The 26,389-nt window shown below is 36.9% G+C and overlaps 1 long non-coding RNA gene across 1 annotated transcript in view; it reads left to right on the forward strand.

Annotated features, from left to right (window-relative positions):
- Positions 1-312: 312 nt before the first annotated feature.
- Positions 313-26,389, forward strand: part of LOC118701808 (uncharacterized) — a 75,913-nt gene continuing 49,836 nt past the window's right edge. The window contains exons 1-2 of the long non-coding RNA XR_004982592.2: positions 313-508; positions 16,953-17,101. This is a non-coding gene — a long non-coding RNA (uncharacterized LOC118701808). The remainder of the gene's footprint in view (positions 509-16,952; positions 17,102-26,389) is intronic.

Here is a 26,389-nt window from a genome sequence, read left to right on the forward strand (position 1 = left end):
TTGACTCCCTCCATGGACAGGTCTTGCCCTGCTCCACTTTATGGCCGAGACAGGGACAGTGCCCATGGCTCCCTCTCAATTGGAATTCCTGCAGTTAAGTGATCATCTATTTTAAAATTAGAAAATATCACTAAGATTTCAGAGCTCCTGGTGTGGAGAAAAATGCAAAAAAATAAACTCTGAGAGTTCAGTAAGCAATGCAAATTTTAAAAAGAAAAACAGCACTATTTTTAAAACTCATAGATTTTTTGTGGGGGCAGGGAGATGAGGGAAGAGTGCAGAACTGAGAAAAAGAAGGACTGATTTTGTATTTTTAAAAACAATCTGGGTTTGGCAGTCCTCCACCATGCTCTAGAAAACCAAGATGTATTCATGAAGCTTCCTATTGCATTTTGTGGCTTTTTATGTATAGGATGGAATTATAAATGAAAAATTATTTTAACCACCTGTGTCATGCAAAAACGGGAACAGCTTTTTCCTCCTGTCTTGCTTGCAGAATCAGAGCCAGGTGAGTAGATTTATCCCTTATGTATCTAGAAAAATTTCTCTAAAATACAAGTCAAACCCATAATTTCATCTGTTCCCTAATGTGTAGTTAGTACTTATCTGATAGGTTTTTTTTTTCTAAAGCTATTAGTTTATTTGAACACAATGTTTTGAGAACCACTGGCACTTTCTCTTTGTTGACTCATTTGCACTAAAATGCCATTTTTAAAAGGCCTTTTACAAAAGTCCAAAAAATCAGAATTAGTTATATGCAGACAGTGAAAGCAGATAATTAAGAGGGAATATGGATATGTCAAAGCACATATTTGGTGGCTATGATATATCTTAAAAAACAATTAGAAATATGGCTAGAGAGAAGGAAATTATTTTGGATAAGAAAGAATAAAAAATAAAACCAGCAATATAAAAGAATATAAATTTTGCCTTTTTTCCTTTTTTATTTTTAGTATAAGAAGAAAATGGATGGAATTGTCCATTTGTATTTTTATGAGAATTTCCTTAAGGTTTCTTTTCGTCTTTGCATTCCAAGAAAAACTAAAAATAATCTGGAAAGCAGTCAGTCTTTAAAAAAACAAACATAAAAATAGAGAAAAGAACTCAAGAGTTTAGGACCTCATCCTCTGTAATCCTTGTGGGATTGCTGATCCCATGGCTTTCTTGATTATATAGATAGACAGGAGAAAAATAAATAAAGCTTTCTGATGCATCTGAAGTCCTGTGTGCAGCATGTTCCTAGCCAGAGGCTGAATATTGGACACATATATGACTGCAGTGGAATGCGTTTTATCTTAGTTACGCAATATCCTCCCTAAAATAGTCCTACTTCTGATAATATTGTACATTTGTAAGTTTATTTTTGGAACATTTCTACCAGTCTAACAGACCTGACAATTCCAATCCTTTTAAGGCAAAGGCTTCTAGGGAAAAAAAATAAAAAAGAAAAAACTTCTAAGAAGATGTCAGAAGCCTTTTCAGACACCTAATAGACTTACTGAGCCAAATGCAAACATTTTAGGAAAACAGTGTGCCATTTAGTGTCTTTGATGTATCACTATTCACTTTCTGAAGACTGAGATTAGTATAAAATCTGATCAGTTCTTTGGATGAGCTTTATAAAATAAACTGGTTTTTGGAGAGCAAGTCTCAAACAGCATAATGAAATGAATCCATCTATTTTTGACTTGTCTGTATTTGTACATTTCAGAAGACTTTTGCAATAGATGCTGTTTCTTAGAACAAAAAGATTGACTATTTCTTTTTCAATTCCTGTGTGGTTAAAGATAGCATGGAAAGAGACCTTAAAAAATATATATGCATTTAATGTGCAATGAATCTTGACAATATAATATATTGAAATTTAAAAAGCCCATGCAATCCTTGGGTCTTTGAGAGCTTTGGGTAACTCTATAGTTATGACAGCATATATGAGTGAGTTTTATTTAAATCAGTAACAGAACTGTCATAGAATCAAACAAAATGGAACTTTTAAGCCACAATTTTACCTGCAGGTATGATGACATTCAGCCCTCAGAAGACAAAGAAAACAAGCATCCTCTCAGACCTAAACAAAACATACAATCACTCTAAAACTTTGGCTTTTGAGGACAAAAAAACCCAAAAACTTTCTAGTGCAATGTAGCTGTGCAAACACCTTCAAAATTAGGATTTCTACAAGGTAACTTGCCTTTTACACTGAATAATTGATCTACCTGTCAAAATACAGCAGTAGGTGTTACCTGTATGCCAAACTATTGGGAAATGCATGTCTGATTTTATACCTGCTCTATACCAGGTTAAATGTATCAGGTGCAATACATATGACCTAAAGGAATATTCACATAAACCTGTAAATATACAGTAAACAAGTGGTTCATGGAAATATTGTCTTGTGAAACCATTCTGCTGGCACTTGTTCCTTTCAAATGAAAATATGGCACAGAACAGTCACTTTATCTCTTGCACTCCTGAAGTTTAAAGCAAGGCAGTTCTCCTGGCTGATGAAGAAAGAAGCTGTGGTCAGACACTCAGCAGCAGAACCTGAGCCAATGGAATTTAAATTTCTTTGCAATATTATCTTTTCAATAGAAAGGCAAAATTTAGAAATTTGGGATATACATTAGAGTTGCGTGAAAATTTATGTCCCTGAAATTTCTTTATGCTTTATCTTTCTTGGGCTTCATAAGAATCCATGAACACTGCACATAATAGTTTAAACATTTCTCTTCCCATTAGATTAATGAAAAAATATAGGTCTTTGACCATCGAATTTAGCTGAGAAACAGATATAAGAAATAGAATTAGTTACTTCACTAAGTTCTATATAGCTAAACTATATAAGTCCATTTGATTTAAGATTATTAGAAATTTTGAATTTAGAGAAAAAGCCCCCAAAATTTCATGTAGTTTTGTTGCTAAAGGACTATTTGTATAAAATAACTCCCACAGTAAAACATTAATCTTTCAGATGTGAAGTCTATTTACAAAGATTATCTCTGTTCCTAGCAGAAATGTTGATTTGTTTGTGCTCACGGTGTTTGTCAGAAAACAGACAAACATGAATATTTTAGAGACCAGCCTGCTCTAGAGCATAACCCTGTTCCTCTTATTCCAGCCAGAAAACAATGTTGGCTTTATAAACTGTGATCTTATTGCATTTTTCCTAAAGTAGAAAAATATTGTAAGAGAAGTATTTTATTCTTTCTCAGCTTTGCTGAAGGTAATGGATTTCCTTCCTAGCACTGTAAGAAAAAGAGAATTTGAGACTTGAGACTTTAGATGATTTTCATTGAGGGGTTATTGTTTAACTAACACTGTAATTCCTACACAAGGAAATGTTCTTTTGTGCTTAAATTCCTGTAGCCAAGGGTGATGTAAAATCACACATCCATTAAAGTAAACCTGTATTTTTCCAGCAGCTTTGCACACACATCACTCTCACTGATGCATTGTGTGAGGCAGGTGAAATATAATGTCTCAGAATTATGCTGCAATGAGGATGTCTTTCTTTCTAACCTAATTCACAGTTACATTGCAGGGAAAATATAAAGATTTAGGCAAGGTGTTAGGACAATATGACTGTTGTAATCTAAGTCTCAGAGTACAAATGCCTTGAATACTTGAATTGTAGGAAACAGGCATTTCAATGTCCACTACAATGCTTTACTTGTTGCTAGTGTGTCGTGGTAAATTTTATATCAAGCAATGATTATTCCCCTGAGATTAGATGCACAAATGAGATTAAATAATTGGAAATAATTCACGTATTATATTCTTGCAATATTTTACAATCTTAAACATTTTGTTAATGCAAAGCATATCATCAACAGCAGAAAACAATAAACTAAATGCACGGTTCCTAGGGGTAGAGTTATTCATACATACTGACCAGACAAGGACCTCATGCTCTTGATGCTGGTTTAGACATTGATAGTTATTGCCATCCCAAAATTTATTTATGTTTAAGAAGACAGGCAGGTGTGTGATCATCTGCTTGAAAACAGAAGCAGGGTTTCAGCTCCAACTACACATTGTAATCCTTGTTCCTTATCCTTCTTTTCTGCCACTTCCCTCCTCCTCCCTTTGTTTTTAAATGCAAAAGCATATCTTCTAATTTTTTCTCTTTTGCTTGAGGGTATAAAGAGATTTAGGGAAACACTGTCTGCATGAAAACACCAGGAAACCGCACTATAGTTTCTTTTCTTCCATCACTGTGGAGCAGATACTTGATTATTTCACATGCCGGTTTTCATTAGTGTTTCCAGTGCTGTGTCCCTTTCCTTAGCTTCTGGAAAAATTCATTGCAGCTAGCTGCATTTCTGTTTATTACACTACTGACCACTTGGCTCCTGTTTCAGACCAAGGATACATGCAGAAGCAAGCCAAAATACTGTAGCCTTTGGATGGTAGGTTCAGCTAGCTTAAGACTACATGCTGAACATTTTCATATCCATTTGTAATAAGGGAACCTGAGGAATAGCAACTCATGGAAAAATCTAGGTTCAAAGGAACCTCTGGAGGTCATCTGCCAGAACATTCTTCTGAAAGCAAGACCTTATTCAGACTAGGATTTTCAAATTAAGTGTTGAATATTTGCAACAGAGAGATTTGTTTGGACAACCTATCCCAAATCTCAGTTTTTGTCTTTGTGAAGAACTTGTACACAAACTGAATTTATCCTGAAGGAGCTTGTGCATGTATTGTCTTCTGTTGTCATGCATCCTCATGAAGAGAGGATCTCCATCTTCTCTTAAACTCCTTCCAGATACCGGAAAACTGAGGTCCACCTGAGCCTTCCCATTACAAACGTGAATTCTCCAACATTTCTTTATATACCAAGTTTTGAATTATCTCAGCTTCTTACTGGTCTTGTTCTGGATTCACTCCAAGCTCCCTTTTTTGAACTGGAGACATCAAAACTGGACACAGTATTCCAGGTGTGGCCTAACAAGTGTCTATATAGTCAACAACAATTCTTTCTTTGGGAACAGGAGTAACTTAACAAGAATATACCAAGTAAAACATGCAATGTGTAAAAGTTTAGTGATTATGTGAGTGTGATTGTGTACAGACACATGTATGTTCACAGAATACACATTTAAATGGGGTTGTGAGAGATTTGCAGCTTGAGAATTTCAGGTAGGCATTTAATTGCTTCTGTGCCTGAAGAAATTAATATGAACATAATAAATATACATCTAATAAGGTAGTTACTGACCAGTTTACTTTTTCCTTATATTCTTCCTTAATTTTTTCCATTTTTTAATTTCCTTTGCCTTTGACCCATCCTACACAACTACATGATAGAGAAGGAGAGCTTGCCATAGAAAAAATACAGAACAAGAGTATTTTCAGTTTCCCATAGGAGTTAGAAAAAAAAGGCCTTTACTTCAGAAGGTTTGACATAATGATAATTTAAAGGAGCAGGGAAATGAAACTTGCGCTGTTTTAGTTAGAGGTACCCTTTCCTAAATGTCTGTACTTGATTTTCTTTTTAGATTGGGTAAAAAAAAAAAAAGGAAGCTGAAAAATTAACTCAGTGTAAATTTTTTCTTGATATCCTTTGATCTTAAAGCAGGCAGAGTGCTTTTTTATTTTCTCTTCCTTGCAAAATTGGCTATGCTGCTAAATAGAGCTTTTTCTGTCCAAGCTGCAGAGAGAGGGTTACTGTGCATGTTCCTATAGGCCTCTCTCCTATATTCACTTGTCTTTCAGCTGCTAGGGTTGAGTTCTTGGCAATATTTCTGCAAAATACCCTCGTCTCACAAAGTGGAAGACTACATCCTTATGACCTCCAAGAATTTCCTTCAGCTTTCCTGGTTGCAAAGCTGGTATGCTACATCAAAAGCCCCACTGGTTATTGTGACATTAACAATTTTAGAAAGATATTTTTTGCTGAATGTTCCTGGGTTGGATATTCAGTTTTGCTTGCAGATCTGTATAAGGCAATGAGATTATCCTGATGCCAGAGACCAGTAGAGTATTTCTGATTTGAGAAGTTCTTGTATTTCTAGCAGATGAATCTGCATATTTTGGAATTTAATATGGAAAGCACTGGGTGGAAAACATGCAAAGGCGACTGCCACCTGACTTGTAAATGAATAACTCATATGAATTTAGGCAAGTACTGCAAGTTTTGCAAAACTCTATTACAGAATTTACCAATAAAAGAGTACATTTGCTGAGTATCAAAGCTTTCTGCTTAAGAGGTCTCTTCTGTAATTTCCTCTATCTGTTACCTAAGTGAAAAGACAGAAAACAGAAAACAACATTTGCTGTTAGTTTATTGCTTTGGCTCAGGGATTCTCATATTAGTGTTAACTGCCACTGAGAACAGCAGGTGGTAATTTCCAATGGAAACGAGCAGCTACTAGACCAGACAACCCTCATTTACTTAAACCTTGTGCAATGCTTCTCGGGAATATTGTCAGCTGTGGGCTCTTTCTCATTTGTCCTTGTTTTAGATGACATTGTCATTCATGACTATACTGTGAGTGTAAATGATGATCTAATGTCACTTCTATAATTACTTGGCACCCTGAATAAACTGTAATCCCCCTGGGTCAATAACTGCTCTCAGCTTGACATTCAATAAACAAGGTTTGGAGAATTGCTGTAGTTTCACTTTTTTTTTTTTTTTTTAATCCCTCCTGGTGCTTTTCAGTGAATGCTATTCAGGAGTACTTCTGGACCATTAAGAAAAGAAAGGAAACAACTGCACACAGTGGGAGACTGCTGAAGGGGCACCTCTGATTTTTAACACTTACAAAGGCCTCTTACCTGTAGGGTCCAATTCATCTTCAATGCAATTTTTGAGAATGACTTCACGGGGAGTGAGACCTCCCCCAGTCTGGGAGGCTGCTCTTTGTCATGTCATGAATCACAGTTCTAAGGGCACATATTGCAGGTATTGTGACTATGTCTGTTGTATCCCTCCTTTATGCCTCAAGATTTTTGTCAGAACTTGACTTGACTTTTGTTGTTGTAGCCTTGAATGTGACTTCACATAATGCAACCCAGGTAGGTGCAACCAAGTCTTTCAGTTATAAAATAAATTGCCTCTGTCATGCACAAGGATGACATGCAACAAGGACAAATCAAGCATTGTTGCAACACTGTCTGTGTTGGTTTCTGCTGCTCTAACAACGACCCAAAAATTGCTCTTTTGTAACTACTCGGGGTCTACTTCTGCCCAGACTGCCTAAAGGTCACAGTGATCTTGAGTTTTATTCTCAGTTTTCCTATATCCTTCATCTTCTATGTTATGGAAACAATACCTTGTTTACTTGTACATTATCATGTCCTATGTGCACATGCCATTGACTAAGAAAAACAAACCAAACTTGTCCTTCTGCTTCTGCCAAACCCAAGAAAGACTTTATTGGGTGGTAGGATTAATCATAAGGCAATTGCAGCCACAGTAGCCACTGTAAGAAATGATTAATACACTAAGATTATAGTAAAGCTGAGAAACAAATAATTCATAAACAGTAAAGGTAAAGAAATAGGCCAAACATTCTATAAGGTGAGGGCTGAGAAAAGTAAATATGGAACTGCTTTGAGGACTCAACCTTTCAAAAGAGACTTGTATGACACAGAAGTTCAGAGTCACCTGGACTTCTGATCTGTGTGCCATGTTCTGAACAAGGAAGAGCAGCATATAAAGAAGGAGTGAAAGGAAGAAAAACTGAAGTGGTCCAGCCATTGTGTACAGAATTGAAAGAAACTGCAAAAAAGTGATCATAAGAAAGACACTGGATTTGATGATGGATGGTGAATGATGCCAGAATTTCTTCCCAGATAAGTTGTGTTCAGTCGCAGACGGATATTTCATGGTTTTGCAAGGGCAGATGGACTCTGAGGACTCTCAAATGAATAATTTACCAATATCTCCTATTTATGTTATTTCTATTTACTCTTTATTATTTTATATAATATTTAGAGGTATGCTTTGCATACAGCTCCAGAAAACTTTGGAGTCGCTGTTAAATGTTGATACTGCAAACAGTAATAAGCCAGCTGCATCCCTGCTAGCAAAGCTGTGCCTCGCCACTAAGAACAAAAACACAAGAGCAAATTAATATTTGCCTAATTGAATATCTGTGCTTTGATGACCAATCCTGTGCTTCTTCTAAAAATAAATATATTAAAATATGTATTGGTCCCAGATAGACCATTCATGAACATGCTGAGAAAGAGTTGAAAGTAACATAGTTGGCACAGAGGCAAGGGCAGGAAAAGAGGGTTGCTTTTCTGGAGTGTGCTGTTAAGCAGCAGAAACACACCCAAGTCTTATGTCAGGGTGTCTGTTGGTCTATAGACAGACATCCTGGACATTTTAGTAGATGCTGTCATTTTTTAAAATAAAAATGCATGTATATCTTTTTCCCAAGATACTTTTCTGGGCCAACATGTAGTGAAATCCATGGAGATCCTTTCTGTGTGCAATTAGGTAGTAGAGGGACAATAAAAAGTCTTAACACTCTCAGGAATAAAAATTGCAGCTTTAACCACATTATATGTATTAAGGTCCTTAAATTGTTCACTATAGCTTTAAACTCCTCTTAAACACCATTCCCTGTGGCTGGGAACTAAAATAGCCACACAGGAGAAAATCTCTGCACTTAAAATAAAAGGAAGAAAAATACTTTGTTCTTCTATATATCAGTTAAAGGATCTTTATAGGGGACAATGTATGGAGGGGAAATAGAAGTGTAGATGGATTTCATCATTATTTTGTCCCCTTGAACAGTCATGTTACCTTTCTTGATCAGTGTCTTTGTCAGAAACCCTTCACAGCATCCAAAGACTGACTCAGATCAGGAAGTGCAAATGAAAACTTTGTGTGAGCCATGAGGAACAGAGAGGATCCAGCACTGGAGAGAAAACAGAAGACCTGTGGAAGAGGGAGTAGACCCTGAAGGAGTGGGGACAGTGCCCCAGAACACCATGAGCCTTCCAAAGTATGCATATAATTGTATAAATTGGCCCAACAAGCTGAGACTTCCAATGCACCACTAGCAGTGTTCACTCTTTGTGCTGCTGTGCAGGTGTTCTAGGACTGTAAACCATGCAACCCATGTAACCCATGTCTTTAACAATTCATTCTGAACATGTGGAGAATAAAATGAAACATGGCAAATCCTTGAGGGCTAGAGCTTCCATAAGCACAGGGATAAAGGCCAAGGAGAAGGTACATTCCCAGTCCCTGGGAACGTTCAAAGTCAGGTTGGACTCCGAGAAACCTGATCTAGATGCAGATGTTGCTGCTCATTGCAGGGCAGTTGGACTAACTCGTACTTTTGAAATGTTGTTTCCAACTCAAACTATTCTGTGATTCTATGCCTCACACTGGTTGGTTTTTTTTTTGTTTTGTTTTGTTTTTGTGTGGGAACTCAGCACATCGCTCCGGATGTTCAGAGTTGCCGAGAGAACCTTTGGGGGTCTTAGAAATCCTGGAATGTTGCCAAGAGTGCTTGATGGCTTGATTTTGATCCATCCACAGAAGTGACAGCAGTTTGAGGACATGAGAATCACTTTAGAGTGAAGGGTGTAAAAGGGACACATTTATAGGGTGAAATATAAACTTTAACGTTTTTGGTACAGGGGGGTTATGGAAACAAGATGGAGGGATCAGGGCGTGTCTCGTCCTTCTTCTTTCTTCTTCTTGTCTTCCATCTTCTGTGGTGATGTTGGCACTTGGGGATTGGTTTATGGTGAAGGTGCACTTGCCAACATGGGTGAAAAGTATTGGAAAATAAAAGTAAATATCATGTACGTAGATTTTAGTATAAAAAGACATGACTGCCCCATGGGTGGTCAGAGTGCCCTTGGCTGCCTTGCAGATCAGACCTCTGTTGGGCAGACAGAAAATTTTGTAGAAAAGAAACAATAAACAATCTGAAGATCGAAAAGCTGAATAGTCCAGATTCGTCCTTTGAAACGCGTGCCACCCAAGAACCACTCTACCCGTGTCCGGGCAGAGACAGACAGCTGAACTGGACATTTTTGTTGTTGTTGTTGTTGTTGTTGTTGTTGTTTTTGGTCTTTTTTTTATTCCAGGAAAGTATCGTTCAATATTTTTAAGAATTTTAACTTATCAACACACTTTTTTTAGCACCATGATAAATTCCTTCATTGCTTTTCTAAGGTCTTTTAGTATGTTAATGAAAGATTTTTCAAATATTTCTATTTCTGACTAACAGGTGTGGCATAATTCTATATTTGTTTTTCATGGAATGATTGAGTTTAATGTCTTTTCTTTTTTGCATGCAATAAAAATGTTAAGGATACAAAATGCATGCAGTCTGTAGTATTATGTGTTAAAATATTATCCAGGCTTTCCTCTCAGAGAACTGCCAACAATATTGCATATATGACTAATGTTTATCATTCAGGCACAAACAAAAATATTTTTCCCCATAGCACACCACTTAGTGATTTTTTTAAAGCATATCATAGTCCAACAGCTTGACAGCTGACTCTAATAAATGCTCTTATTAATGATCACTCTCTCTGTGTCCAGCTATCATCTGCCTGACAAGGCACCCCTCTAAAGACACTGCAACACATAGAAATGCCAAGTGTATTGGCCTTCCTGAGATCTAGGCTACCACATGGTCTTTCCTAAAGAAAGCTCATTCTGCACAGGTGCCACACTACAGATATACTGAGAAGAGCTGTTAGGGACTGTGGATTTAAAACCTCCCAAAACCTCAGGATCCAGAAAATGCTTTTTTTGTTGGAAACAAGCAAGCAAGAATATGAGCATAATAGTCAGATTTGCACCATGTAGTGATTGGGTAGGAAGTGTAAGGTGGCAAAACTTGTTGATGTAGATAAAGGCCTGGACAGTAGACACTGCTTATGTGTAATTCTTGGGGACACCTGCAAAAATAACAGTTTTTTTGAAGTGGAGAGAATCATCTAAGTATCCCTTCTGATAATGTATTTACATCTGATCTACAGCATTGTGTTAGAAGATTCAACACACTTCTCCCTGGGCTTGTTCTCAGTTCAAGGATGTTCAGCAGTGTCCAGAAAAGCAGAGTCTAATTTTTCGTTCGGTCCCTATTTCTAGTCCCTATAATGTGATCATGACACACTGCAGATCTGTGTTAGATATCACTCACTTTACAACTCTGGAATACCCTGAATTACTTTAACAATTAAAATTTTTCAAAATTACTTCTGAGATTTACAAAGCTGTCATTAGGAGACAAGACAACATATGACTGGACAACACCCTTTGAAAGTGAATAGTGAGACACCTTGCTTCCTGCATTACACTGAAGGACCCTTGCTCCTTACTACCTCGTGGTCCCGTTTTGATCTGCTTAATCCCTAACTGTGCTGCCTTCCTTTATCATTGTTTTTTTTCTAGGAAGATTATTACTCTCAGAACAACAAAAAATTCCCCAAACTAATCCCAACCAAATGTAAAAAAGAAACATTTATTCAAGACTTCTTTCTTCTCTAATTATATGGCCATTTCATACTGTCCTCTGATTCCTCCATCCTCCTTTGGCACAATCAACTGTCTAGCAAAAAGGTTGTGAAGTGAAGAGCCTGTGTTTCATATTCCCTAGAGTACAATCAAAGCTTGAAAAACCAGGGGTGTATTTCCAGCTGCATCACTCATTTCTTGTTGTATGCCTGAAACCAAGGCTGCTCTGAATGTCTGTGGTAAGTGCTGAAGTAGCAATGAGGAGAGGCAGAAATCTGAGGTAGGGAAATATCTGTCTGCAGTCATGAAACAGCAGAACTTTTCTACTTTCACAGAATTTACACAGACACAGGTAACTGCATTGGAATTATGAAATACACGGGACTGGATATTAAGCATGTTTCCACTGGATTGAAAAGCTCAGACCTAAGCCAGATCTTCTTGGCCCAAAATCTGTCATTATTTAGCATTTGTTCAGTGAGCTGAGCAAAATAAATTGGGAAGTTAATCTGATTTTAAGACAAATGTGATTTTTTTGTTTAAAGATCTTTCTCTGCTTGTTGAAGAAGAGATACTAAAGGTTGGGATAAACCAGGCTACATTTAACTTTATTTTTTAAGCAATTGGAAAAATATCCTTAATTTTTTTGCATATGAATTTCCAAATATTATCCTCAATTAAAATTATTAGTACTTTATCTTATTTACCATATTGGTTGATTTGGGTAAAAAATCTTTTTTGGGATATTGAAAATAAGTGTATTGCTTTCCATTGTTTTCTTTGCCCATCATTTTCATAAATGGTTAGTTCTGGTTTACACATTGTTCTCTAACAAAAAAAAAAAAAAAAAAAAGGAAATGCACAGACAGAAAACTGAGTGGGGTGCCAGAGATTCTGAGTTTAAACAGGATTACACAGTTTTTCTTTTCTTTCTTTTCTTTTCTTTTCTTTTCTTTTCTTTTCTTTTCTTTTCTTTTCTTTTCTTTTCTTTTCTTTTCTTTTCTTTTCTTTTCTTTTCTTTTCTTTTCTTTTCTTTTCTTTTCTTTTCTTTTCTTTTCTTTTCTTTTCTTCTTTTCTTTTTCTTTTCTCTTTTCTTTCCTTTTCCTTCCTTTTCTTTCCTTTTTTTTTTATTTTTGTGTTTTATGTTGCAGAAAATAAAAAAGCTCATGTAATACCTTTGAGAGAAAGGCAGTGCATACTTGTCTTCTTTCACTGAACGTCTTGTACCACAGGTTCTGTATCTGAATACCAACAGCCTGGTTACAGAGGCACTTACAGATCTCTGTTCAATGGTTCCAAAAATAAAATTCAAAGGGGAAGGCTTATATTTTCCTTGGTATTGATCAAGAAAAGTCACTACATCTTTTTATTGTAACTTTTATTATGTTTTTAAATTTAAGTCTTTGTCCACTTTCTCTTCCTTTTCTTCCCTATTTTTTACTGGAGCTGATGACCAATTTCTGCTCCAAATACAAAAATATTTGTATCTGTGATAAATTACAGCATTTGTCAAAAGACTGTCATTGCTTTAATGACATCCCTGTCTTGAGATGTTTCACTTGTGTTTTGCTTGTCTAGAGAAAACGCATGCTATGTGCTTGGAAGCAAAGTCCTTTTACATTTCTATACCTAAGAGAGTCTAATGAGACACTTCCAATTACAGTAATTTCAAGCTGCTTTATTTAGACCTTATAGAACCAGAATATTGTGTCTTTGCAGGAGCACATTACTGATTTTTCCTTGAGTACTATCCCTCCATTCCAGCAAGGCAAATACTGCACCATATAATATCAGATTGCTTATATGATTAAAATCCATCACATACCTTTAAGAAAACAACACCACTGAATATACAGCCTTATATAGAAAGAACATCCACAGTTTTTGAAAACCACCAGGCCTTGACTGACAATAAGTGCAGTTTTTAAGAGTTTATGGCCATATTTTGTCAGGAAAAAACCCCAACTAAACAAAACCAAACAAGATAGCCACCTGCAATAGCACCATCTGCTGGCCCTCAAAATTTGATACAAATTGTCATTCTCTGACTGAAAACCATACTGCTCATCATGGACACAGTTTATGAGCACTTACTCATAGAGAACTGCTAGTATAAATGGAAAGTTTTGCAGTAAAAAGCAGCTAATTTTCGTCCATAAAGATTTTTTTTTTTTAGAGTGGCCAAGAGTTGGCAGGAGCTCTTGTTTCTTTTAATAGTAGTCTGTAAGCTTTAAAGCAGGAAATGCTTGCATTTTACCTGAAATTAGGATTAAAAATAGGGATCTTAAGGTATTGTGAGTGATGCATGAAATTTGTCTAGAAGGGAATTTGTACAAAGTAACTTCTTTTCAAAATGTTTTTCTTAAAATGGAAAATACATATCGTGAAAATAGAGATCTGTTCACATTTTGGTTTTAGTTTCCCTTAATTAAATTTAAAATATATTTTCAAGATTGGGTAAAGAAAGACAGAATCAGACTAACTGAGTATAAAATATAAGAGAATAAAATTTTACAAATAGAAAGAAAAAGAATGAGGTGAAATCTTCGTGTTACTGAAGTTCATTATCAACATCTTTTAAAACAGTCAGGGAAGGATGTTGGGTTGTCTTCAGATGAATTGCATTGTTTCTCAAATGCTGATAAAGTAAAATGAGGTTACTAAACAGAGAATATCTACACTTCAAATAAGAAAAGATAGTATATAAGGAATTTGTAAAGCAAAATAGTTTCTAAATGCAAGTTGGGTTACCCAATATCAGTCACTTCAGTCATCAGGCAGTCTTTCTTCAGGACTCTGTTCACTTCTTTGCAATAAGGAATCAAAAATTAATATGCACTTAGCATTGGATCTTCTGCCAATATTCAGAGAGCTTGTTTCTATAATTTTTATTTTTTTAAAAATCTGACTTAAAGAATTATTCTTGGTGACTTACAGTAGTTCCCAGTTTGTGTCAGATGATCCCCAGAACAATTTCTTCTTTCCTTACTGAATTTTGGATTCTTACAGAGAAGCAAATCAGAATGGACTTGAGTGATATATTTCAGATAATTATTAAGTCACCAGAAATGTGTCTGCCAAAATGGAGGGTTTCAGGAAGTGCCATGCCTGAAGCTGAATTATTCAACAAGGTTTACACAAAATCAAACAAATGTGGCAGAAATCATGAAGGTTTGTTTCAGAACTTCTGAGGTTTGTGTTTTTTACATACTATTAACAAAAGTCAAGGAAATGAACGATTAAATGCATCAAATTAGTACCACTGATGACAACATGAACATGAAGTTCACCAAGGCCAGGTGCAAGGTCCTGAACCTGGACCAGGACAATCCCGAGCACAGACACAGACTGGGGGAGGGGGCCGGGTATAAAGCAGCCCTGAGGAGAAGGACCTGGGCTGTTGGTTTATATGAAGCTGAAAATGACCTGGAAATGTGCACTAGCAGACCAAAAAGCCAACTCTGTCCAGGCTGCATCAAAAGAGGCATGGCTAGCAGATCCAGGGAGGTGATTCTGCCTTTCTACTCTGCCCTCATGAGACCTCACCTGGAGTGCTGCACCCAGCTCTGTGGCCCCCAACGCTGACCTGTGTTAGTCCAGAGGAGTCCAAGATGACCAGAGGAGGATTGAACCTTCTCTCCTATGAAGACAGGCTGAGAGAGCTGAGGCTGTGTAGCATGGAGAAGGCTCCCTGGCCTTACAGCAGTGTTGCAGGACCTGAAGGAACACTACAAGAAAGGTGGAGGGTGACATTTTACAAGGGCATGCAGTGACAAGACAAAGCAAAATGTTTTTAAACCAAATGAGAGGAGGTTTAGATGAGATTTTAGGAAGTAATTCATTACTGTGAGGATGGTGAGGCACTGGTACAGGTGGCACAGAGAAGTTGTGGATGTCCCATCCCTGGAAGTGTCTAGGGCAAGATTGGCTGTGGCTTTGAGCAAGCTGGTTTATTGGAAGGTGTCCATTCTATGACAGAGGATTTTGGAAATAGATCACAGAATAATCAAGGTTGGAAGAGATCTTCTAGGTCATGCAGTAAAACTGTCAATCCAGGAAGAACATAGCAGTCCCCAAACCACATCCCTAAGTGTTGCATCCAGATGTCACTTGGACACTTCCAGAGATAGTAACTTCACCAGCCCCCTGGGCAACTTATTCCAATCATTCTTTCAGTGTTTTGTTTTTCATCCTAATATCCAATCTGGTCTTGTTCTTTCACTTGAGACATGCCAGAAGAGATGATCATTAAGGTCCCTTTGAACCCCAACCTTTCTATGATTCATAAAGGGTGAGGAAGTGACCTGCAGAAAGTCTCCAAGGAAACCAGAGACAGAACCAGAAACCAAGGTCAACCCGCAGTGTCATACTCCACTTGCTACAAGTTAGGCTATAAAAAAGATCACTGAATTCCTTCAAGGCTTAAATGTTTCTTTAATATGGTCTATGTGAATTTTTTTTTTATTCTTATTCATAGGTGTCAGGCTTGTAAGAAAACCCTAGTAAAAAGCATAGGTATGTACTGACCCATGTACCAACCAGAAACCAGATATTATTCAATAAAAATATTTCCCTTTTTATTGAAAATTATTTGAACTCAGTTGACAGAAATTAGGACACCCAAATACATGGAGAAAATTTCCATGCATGGAGGTCCTGCAATTTTTGACATTCTTTCATTTGACAGGAATCAGCCTTTATTTTCTATTAGAATATGTGGCATACTTCTAGCACTTCATCAAAGTTTTTTAAAGACCACTAACACAAGATGAATTTCAGTGACCTTGCCAAAACAATTTGAAAATAATGTCCTCTATTAAAAAAGTCATACTGGAATTACATCTTTTCCCAGAACCATGCAGTTTTGTTTGAAATGTTGTAAGTAAGTATTTTATTATATGTTTGCCTTCCTTTTGAGCATATTCAGGCAGAAATTTTAGTAAAAATGCAGCAAAGACAAGCTTGAGCAGTTAGAATTGTCATCAAGATTGTAATTTGTGAGATACATGTTCAAGTTCATGCTGTTACTATTAATCAAATATTTTTCTAGCCCAGACATCAGAAGGTCCAGTAAATGAAGAGTTTTTTACATCCTATTCTTAACCACTGAATAATAGGATGCAGTGCACTACATGATCATACAGAGTGGAACAGCTGCCATAGTACAAGTTGAAGAGACAAGCTGAAGTCTCATTCTGTGGATAAGTAGGATGCTCAAGTGAATTCAAGTAAATCTATAGCATCCATCTTCTTCCTCATTTTTTTTTTCCAGAAAGAAAGGAAAAGTTCACTTCAATGGAAATCAGAATAAAGCTAGTGTTACAAACAAAGCATAATTTAGTACACAATTATTTTTCCCTGCCATCTTGATTTTATGCAATACTTAGAGTAAAATAGTACTTTCATAAACAGAGGGATGCACATGTAAATTTGATAACACTGATTGTTCAGTTTTCTTCATTTCTCTCAACAGTTCAAAAAGATCTCTCTCTTCTTTCCCAAGTTTGGTATTTAGAGTGGACCTACTGACATCCCTAGTCATTAAATACCAGAAATCCTCTCTGACCTTCTTGAAAATCTGAAGTTTCTGTTTTAAGAAGAAAGATTCATTAAAATGAAGAGGTTGACATGTTTCTCCGTGATTCATACTAGGTAAGTTTTGTAGTATTTGTGACGTAGATTTATACAGGAAATTATTTAAATAAGAGCTGATGCATGTAAGTGGAGATATCATGTCAGAAACATACACAGACATAGAAATCTTACAAGCACTGGCATAATACACATGTAAATTCGTTGATATTTTTTGCTCAGTTTTCTCCATTTCTCGCAACTTTTAGAAAATATTTCCTGGTCCATGTAGCTTTTCTTGCAATTCAAAGCATTTTCAAAAAGAAAAATATGAATAACTATATGAAAATTACTCATGGCATAGCCTATATCTTGATATGTTTAGATCAGCTTAGAGTAAGCCTTAAGAGTTTAAATCATTTAGCTATAACACAACGTGCTATTTGCATTGCCAGACAGAGAAGAATGTGTTAAACAACACATCAGAAAACATTCTTTTGATATTTCTGTCCTACTCAAAAATAAGTCTTTCCGTGAGTATAAACACTTTGCTCCTTTATTCAGTGACACTGTGTGGTTTATTTTTTGTGACACACATTTCATTTTACGTAAACTAGTTACAACACTGCCTGTAAAAGAAATCAATCTCATCAGCGCAGAGGGGGCAATTTTTTCATCTCCAGTTTGAAAGGAAAGGGTACTGCAAAATGAATTACTGGAGGAAAGATGTGAGGATTACTTCTAAGTACTTGCTGACATGTTCCTCCCAGATATCTTTTGGCACAGTTTCACTGGGAACTGACTCAAGCCTTACAGAAAAATGTGTTTACAGAGGACCCATGGTAAGTATAACAGATTTTTTTCAGAGCAACCTGAACCAAATCTATAGTATTGTTGATCTTACTGTATGCAGTAGTTTAGTCTGTCTGTGGGTGCTTCATGACTAATGGAGCCAGGAGAGCATAAACTTTCATGAAAGAAGTTATTTAAATATGGGATTTCAATCCGTTTTTGTTTGATTGAAGCAAAGAAAGTTTAGGACGGTTGTTAGGTGGTTATGATGTTGAGATGAGGATTTGAGGGATAGCTGCAAATGCTAAGATGCTAATAAGCAATCTTCAGGGTGAAAAGGATCTGATCTACAGGGGACTTGCAAAATTCCTAAAATCCATATTCTTCACAGGAACTACATGCCATACCCTATAATATGTCTATAATAAGGGATCTTTTGCCCATGTTGCAGTTAAAGAATAGGGTCTTTGATAATTCTCTACTGCTATTTTGTACATGATTTTTTCCTCATTATGTGGACTATTTCTATGACTGATATAGGAGACAAAACCACCTTCTTCTTTCAGGCAAGCATGTACATACATGTGCAAACATACACATTTGTATTTCTTATATGATTCATCAAAACCTCTGCATCTTATGTGTATGTGAAATGCTCTATTATAAATGATGAGGGGATTAGGGAAAGTCTTTAAGCTTTGTATCATTTAATAGAAATTTTTGTATGTTCCATTTACATTGTTTTATCTAGTCTATTTCACTAATTCATGAGGGAGAGTTCTGTTGTTAGGGTTACTAACACAGAGCATGAGAGAGAAATACCCCTGAGTAAAAACCTTATTAACAGCTATTCACTGAATTTAATTCTTTCTGGAATACTGCCACCAATTACTTTTTGGCATGCTGACTTACACAAGTTTCACAGTATCTTATACTAACAGTTGCCATGAGTACACACCATCAGAATTACCTTAATTGGCTGAGTATTTTGGAAGTTTCAGCCTGGCATGACCTGAGCTCACATGGACTAGAGAATGAGAAGGGAAAACTAAAAAAAAAGTAAAACTTAATGCTGAAGTACACAACGTCTGTCCACCCTTCCTGAACTATAAAGATTTTGATTTCCTTCTTTCTCTGCCATATTTTAACCTTAGAGGTTCCCATTTAATATGAATAAAATTTAACTCCAATTAAAAGAGGAGGTTTATCATGGAATGTTCTTAATGTTCTTGTATTGAATGATCCAGTTTTGACCAGGACAGAGTTAAATTTTCTCATTAGCTGTGAGCAGGAGGGGCTGGGACCCCTGTGGGAATGTTTAGATTGTTATTCAAACCACCTCAGGTCATCATTGCAGTGAGAAGAAGGGCGTGGTGTTGTAGGGAACAATTGTGCATTGCTGCCCAGAGTCGGCAGTGAGCACTTCTGTATGTGAACTCTTTTTTTCTATACTTTTGCTATTGATACTGTTACTGTTCATTTTTTTAACTCACTCCTCTTTCCAGTAAATTTTTTCTTATCTCAACCCATACTTATTGCCTTTTGGGCTTCCAGTTTTCAAGTCCATCCCCAAAGTGAGAAAGAGAAGGGAGGGGGAGGGGAGAGGGAGGGATGGAGCAAATAAGCAGCATCTGATTTGGGATAGTCTTGGTGGGGGGTGGGACACTAAACTGGGCAGAGCCATTCCTAAACCATGACATTCAGCAAAAGCAAAATATGTGTGGAAGGACTGAAAGGCATTTTGTGGACTTTAGACATGAAGTACTCATTTTAGGTGGATAAGGATTTAGTTGTATGGTCGCATCCTAAAGGTAGTGGTCAACAGCTAAGAATCCTGATGAACATCAGTGATGAGTGGTGTCCCTCAGGAGCTGTACCGGGATCATTGTTATTATCTTAATTAATGACATAGATGAAGGGATCGAGTGCACCCTCATCAAATTGCAGATATCACTAAGCTGAAGAGAGTGATTGCCACACTTGAAGGACAGGATGTCATCTAGAGACACCATGATAAGCTCAAATGGGCTCATGGGAATCTCATGGGGTCTAATAAGACCAAGAGAAGGTGCTGCACCTGATTTGGGGCAACCCTCAGTATCAATCTGGGCTGGGGGATGAAAAGATCAAGAGTAGCCCTGAGAGAGGAACTTGGAGGAGCAGAACATGCACGAGTAATGTGCACTTGCAGCCCAAAAAGCTAATTGTATCCTGGGCTGAATCGTAAGAAGCATGGTCAGCCATTTGAGGGATGTAATTCTGCCCTTCTACTCTGGTGAGACCCCACCGGGAGCGCTGCATCCAGGTCCGGGGTCCCCAGCACAAGAAGGGCATGGTCCTGTTGGAATGAGTCTAACAAAAGAACACCAAGATGATCAGTGGAATAATACACCTCTCCCATGAGGGAAGGCTGAGAGAATTGTGATCATTCAGCCCGGAAAAGAGAAGGATTTAGGATGACCTTAGCATTGCCTTCCAGTACCTCAAGGGAGTCTGCATGAAAGATGAAGAGTGACTTTTCACTAGGGTGTGTAGTGATAGGACAAGGAGTGATGGTTTTAAACTAGAAGAGAGTAGGTTTAGATTAGATACAAGGAAGAAAACCTTTACTGTGAGGGTGGTGACAAGTTGGCGAGAAAAGCTGTGGATGTCCCACCCCTGGATGCACTCAAGGACAGGTAGAATAGTCCCCTGAGTAACCTGATTTTGGGAAAGATGATCCTGCCCATGGCATGGGGATTGATACTAAATGATCTTTAAGGTCTTTTTCAACTCAAACCATTTTATTATTCGATGATTTGTATGAAAATACAGGAATAGGTATTTTCATGACTCTTAGTAAAATTAAGACCATTTTCATCAGGAGGTACCACTGTCTGTAACAATTCTTAGTCCAGACCAGAAGGGAAATTTTGAGTTCAGTCATCTGTGGTATTTTTCTGACAATAACAAATTTAATGTACAGTAGAAACACTTATGTGTGATTGTGGACTGACATAGAAGAAGCTCTTCTGCATCCTGCATGTCTAATGACAGTTTATAGTTTTGACACCTTGACTTTGTGACTTTCCTATTGTAAGCATAGTTATTTTCGTTATCCATGAATATATTAGGATGATTTGAATCCTATTGAGCCTTGACCTAAAAGAAAAATTGTGGAACAATTATCTCAAGCTAATGGTGCATTGTGTATATATTTATTTCCTTTCCATTCATTTGGAAGGGGTTGCCTTTCAGTTCTATAAACTGTCTCATCTAGTTATTAGAAGAAATTATTTTATTTGCTGTCTCTGAATCATACATTATTTTGAACACTTCAGTACTTTCATTTTTTATTTATTTTCTCTATTTTGATCCTATACAATTTAAAATCTTTTTCTTTAAATGCTGCTTTGTTGGAATATATATATATTCATATATATGAATGTATATTGTCCACATTCAGGAGTAGATGAAACATTGACATCCGTATGTCACTTACACAACATTATAAAACAAGAAAATAACTCTACGTTTTTAAAGTCAAAACAATTTTCTTTCTCATTAAGATCATTGCCAATTACTTTTATAAAATTTCATGATTAGTCTTAATGTCTCATTTCTGAAAAGAAATGTTTATGTGAATCTAAGTTCTAAGGGTGTCAAATGGTCATTGCAAACAGAAATATGAATCATAAAGTGTCTCTCAGTTTTAAAGGTCCATTGTTTTTGAGGTGAATTCATTTCAACAATAAAAATTGTATCTCTTGCTTTCCAATGTTACATTTATCTATGTTCCATAGCTATGAAGGACATTACAAAAATTAAGACACAGTATTTTGAGAACACATCAATTAACTGCAATTGTTTATATCATTAGTCAGTAAATAAAAATGAGAAAAATCTGTGCTTTCTCCATGCTGGTTACCACAGTGTGAAGTGAAGGGTTCAAAGTAAATCAGATGCAGGTACACAACTCTTACTCAATATGTGTTTTCTTTATAAAGTTTTCATGTATTCCTTAAAATCTAGAATACCATGGGTCTAAAAAACAATATACTCCTGAGCACTAAATGCAGAGTGAAATACAACCCTTACTCCAAAGTGCTCACTGACTAAAGGGGCTCACAATTGAAATGTTTTGATTGAGAAACTGAAGTAAAGATACTGGTATACTGACAGAATAAGATAATTGTCTCATTCAATCAGATGAAAGGGAAAGAATTTGAGAGAGAGCCCACTGGAAAAATAAAAGCTGCTACAAAACAATACTGTCTAGAAGAAATTTTAAATTCAGACATGCATAGACTATATCCACTGTTCTCCCTGAGAGCTGTCTGCCTATAGCAGAGAGCAGAGTTCATCTTTAGCAGTTTAGGCACAGCTCCTAAGTGGTGCTTTGTATGTTGTACAAAGCTTACATTATTCCTAGGTTGACAAAAATAACAGACAAGATTCTCCCCTACCTCCTTGGCTTTTTGCCATTATACCCATTACTGAAACAAATTGTCCGGTGCTCATTATAAGGATGAGGTCATGTCTTGTGAGGTAGTTTTGGGGCTGATTTCCCAAGTGAATCAGGAATGTACAGCTCACTTAGGACATGTTCCAAAATCCAGCAATATCAGGAGAGCTGTGTATTAAATGTTGGACTGTACACTGTATCTTTCACCAGTTAAAAAGAAAAATGTGGTCTTTTGGCCCCATCATTAAAAGCAGCATCAAATGTTTTACTCATTGAGTTATTGCATGTAGAGAATATAAGAAAATATATAAGAACAACAAAAAATGCTTGCTAATTTTGTGATGGGGACAACAGTATATTTTTTTTCCTTATGAGTCCCTCTATACTTGCTAGCATTTAAAATAATGAAGCACATTCATATTAAAGATAAATTAAAAATAAAGCCTCTGGGAAATAAATAGTTGAATATATATGAGGACTTGAAAGCCCTATTAAAATATCCATGCTCAGCTAATAACATGTTCTTTGCTTTCAATTTCAGCAAACTTTCTGTCTTTCAGACAATACTAAAATAAAGAGACATCAAATATATAAAATTTTATGCAACAGTGAATTCAATAAAACACCTTGCTAATAGTCAGAAATTGACCTTATATTTCTAAAAAGGTACAAACAATGGTAAATAACAAACTCAAAGAGGTGGTCTCAAAAGATATCAAAAAGATTTTCAGGAAAACTTTCTCAGGAAGGTGATTATTTGAACTGAGAACCTGAGAATTTAGTCAGAAGCTCAAATGTAAGGAAATATTTGTATTCTAGTTCTGATGTTTTTTTATCTATGTTTGCACTGACAAAGATAAAGTTCATAGTGGAAAAACATGGCTGATTTGTTGAGCCTGTGTATTTTCTATTTTCAAATGTCTCATCTACAAGACAGCAAATAAACAATACATGACACCTACCTTCAGTGTAGATGTGAGTCCAGCATTTTATAGCAAGTACAAATTTAGCTGAAAACTCTGTCAAACACTTTGGTCAAGACTAAAGCTGACTGAAAGTTGCAAATATATTTTTAAAGCAAAAGAAAGGAAACTCAGAGGTTCACTTCACTTTTAATAGATAGAAATCGCAACTTCTTTTTTTTCCCCAAATTTTAAATATCACAGAAGAAAGCTTAATTTAAAAGACAGAAAATATTATATTTATAAGATTCATATTTGCATGTAGGTGCATCCATATACATATCCATGAATATTTTTGCATGAATCTATAGAAATTTATTTTCCTTTTCTTACTCACAACCAATATATCATAGTGAAAGAAATAACCCTGTGTATAAATGAGGATGGGAACTTACGTTTTTCAGCAGTAGAATATGGATCACCACCTTGATGTAACATTTGACAAACTGGACAACCTGAAATGTACCGGAGTGCACAATTAAATTCTTCTTTTACGGAGAAGGAGCTGCTGTGTGAAGAGGAGGACATTTCCTCAGCCCTTAGTGTGAGGAGACTTCCTTGACCCTTAGTGTTTAATTGGTCTGTCAGTGCCCCAGGAAAGGAAACCCTTGTGCCTGACCAGTCTGTGAGTGCCCTTTAGGGGAACCCTTCACTGAGCAGTGCTGCTGGACTGGAGGGCACTTTGACTGATGTATTCAGGGACACACACCAAAGGAGGGCACAAGGGAGGCCCCTCAGCAGGTCTTCCCACTTACGACCCCTCAGTGGGTCTCACACTTGGCTCAAGACTGTTACTGCCAGCGACTGCCATCACCCATGAAGGACTCACCAACACTTTACAGCATAACATTCTTTATTAATATGATTTTGTGATCAGTTTAAGCTTCAAGGATTGTCAGAGACAGTATCTGACTGCAAAAACATGTTCAAATGACTATCTCAAATCCCCATCCCAAGCATTCAGCATGCACAGAGTACAGTTCTAATCCAACAAGCATCCCTATGAGGGAGATAGAAGGTTCAGCCTGTTGACTGATCCCAGCAATAATGATGGTGTCTTCCCTAATTTTTCCTCTGTTCTTGATCTATTTTTATACTGTCTCTTTATGTTTAGGTGGACCTCAGGTGACTCTAGCCCTGCCTCCCATTGTTACTGATTGGTGTAAAATTGTCTTGCTCCACTTTTAAAGATACCATTAAAAAAAAACCATTTTGCATGTGCCCAGTGAGGGATGGCTGTACCTTGGAGGTAGGCAGCTTTGGGATGGATCTGTGCCTTAATCTTAAAATTAGGCTATAATGAACCAAGTTCATCTAAGGAAAGAGATTTCATCACAGTTTTTGGCTCATCAGCAGGACATCTTCTCCTCCCTCCACTGTTTGACAGGTGCTATGTGGTTTCTCAGCTGCAAAGTACCACTGAGTTCCCCTCCCTGAAAGAATTTCCACAGAGTCTGAACAAGACATGGTGCCTCCACTGTTCTCCACCCTCCATTCCATCCCCCTTAGCAGGCACTTACTGTTGGAGAATCATCATGGAGCATACCAACTGTGTTCTATCCAGGGAGTAGCAGCTGCATTTTACCCTATAATTTCTGTACCATTACAACTTCTGTTAGCATGTGAATATAACTTAGCTGTGTCTGATTTTACCCCCAGCCATCCTTCCAAAAGGAGCACAAGGATCCAATCTCGCTTTAGGTCAAAATCCCTAGTTTACATGGAGAATTAACACTCTGCTCTTTCTGTGATTCTGTTTTGCACTTGCACTCAAGGCAGAATTTATGAGAAAATGACAGAGTCCTTCAAAGGTTCTGTCTTGCTTTTTAGGTTTCTATCCTTTGGCAGTCTTTCTTAAACAACATAACACTGAAAACACTCTCTCTTCCTAATAAAGAGATGAAAGGCTTTTTTGGTGATTTAAAAACAAAAATAAAATCAATTCTACATAGAAGTAACAAGAAAAAAGTCTTGAACTCCAGAGGTCTTACTCCATCATTCTGCTGAAAATATTTACTTATGAACTTTTGCAATGGACAGTGGCATTTGGATGAAGACCAGTATTGACTTCTGGACTATGTTTGATTTAATTTAGTAATACACTCTTTTTGATTTAATAATAGACCTAGAAAATCTCAGAATTTGTGAGATCTTCTGGATTGTCACTTTGTGAATAAGAACGTGACTGGGTACTTTCAATTTATAGTCAATCTAAGCCTCAGGTGCTGTCAAACTGTGAGCACAACCAAAATTGTGAAAGAAAATGAAGTCACAGAGACACAGAAGGTTTGAGGTTGGAAGGGATTCTATAGATCGTCTAGGCCAATCCCCCTGCTGAAGTGGATTGGTGTAGATCAGGTTGCACAGGTTCATATCTGGGCAAGCTTTGAATATCTCTAGAGAAGAAGACACCTCACCTATCTGGAAACCTGTTTCAGTGCTCCGTCACCTTCAGAGTAAATAAGTTCTTCCTCATATTCAGCTGGAACTTTCCATATTTCAGTTTGTGCCTGTTGCCTCTTATCCTGTTAATGAGCACCACTGAAAAGAGCCTGTACCCATTCTCTTGGCACCTGACCTGAAGATATTTGCATGTATTGGTCAGGTCCCCACTCCATCCTCTCCAGGCTAAACAGGCTGAGCTCCCTCAGCTTTTCCAGCAGCTTGGCCCCCTGTGCTGGCTCAGGCCCCTCCTCTCCAGCAGCTCTCTGGCCTGTCCAGGTCTCACAGAGTGTCAGCACAGCCTGCTGGTGTGTCAGACACTCCTTCCAGTTTTTATTAGCAGCAGAGTTGCTGAGGAGATTCTCCATTATATTTAGGTAGACATAGTGACACTCTCCATGATACATGAGTAACATTTAAACTTCTGGTGTGAAATGAGGAGATTCCCAATACCACCTTTAATATCCAGAATGCATTCCAAATAAAGTCTTCTTCACTATGTCTACCTAAATATAATAGAAAAATGATGTATTTTTTTAGAAAAACATTTCATGTGAATTGATCTAAGTTCAATAAATTTTAAAGAGTGTGAGGTCAGAACCATCAGTAACAATACCAAAGATGCTTAAATGATTTAATAGCAACAGTCATACCCAGCAGCAATCTTCTGTAGTCTTAGGTTTCAGTCACAATGTTAAAAGTAGCACTAGAAATTACTCTCCAAGCTTG

Source organism: Molothrus ater, chromosome 1 (genome assembly GCF_012460135.2).
Source record: "Molothrus ater isolate BHLD 08-10-18 breed brown headed cowbird chromosome 1, BPBGC_Mater_1.1, whole genome shotgun sequence".
NCBI classification, from domain to species: domain Eukaryota; kingdom Metazoa; phylum Chordata; class Aves; order Passeriformes; family Icteridae; genus Molothrus; species Molothrus ater.